This window comes from Lupinus angustifolius, chromosome LG10 (genome assembly GCF_001865875.1).
Source record: "Lupinus angustifolius cultivar Tanjil chromosome LG10, LupAngTanjil_v1.0, whole genome shotgun sequence".
Classification (NCBI taxonomy): domain Eukaryota; kingdom Viridiplantae; phylum Streptophyta; class Magnoliopsida; order Fabales; family Fabaceae; genus Lupinus; species Lupinus angustifolius.
The window spans coordinates 4,787,821-4,788,175 of record NC_032018.1 but is presented as its reverse complement, the minus strand read 5'-3'; positions in this window follow the sequence as shown (position 1 = coordinate 4,788,175).

Here is a 355-nt window from a genome sequence, read left to right as displayed (position 1 = left end):
ATGTCCTCATCCTCATCCTTATCCTCATCCTCATCCTCATCCTCATCCTCTTCCTCCTCCTCCTCCTCCTCCTCCTCATCCTCATCCTCATCCTAATGTCGTCCTCATCCTCATCATATCCATGTCCTCATCCTCATACTCATCCTATCCTCATTCTCCTGCTACTCCTCATCCTATCCTAATCCTCATCCTCCAACTACTCCTCATCCTCATCCTCATTGTATCCTCATCCTCATCCTATCCTCACCCTCATCCTATGCTCATTCTATCCTTCTCCTCATCCTCGTCCTCATCCTATCCTCATCGTCATCCCATCTTCTTACTCATCCTCTTCCTCATCCCATCTTCGTCCTCA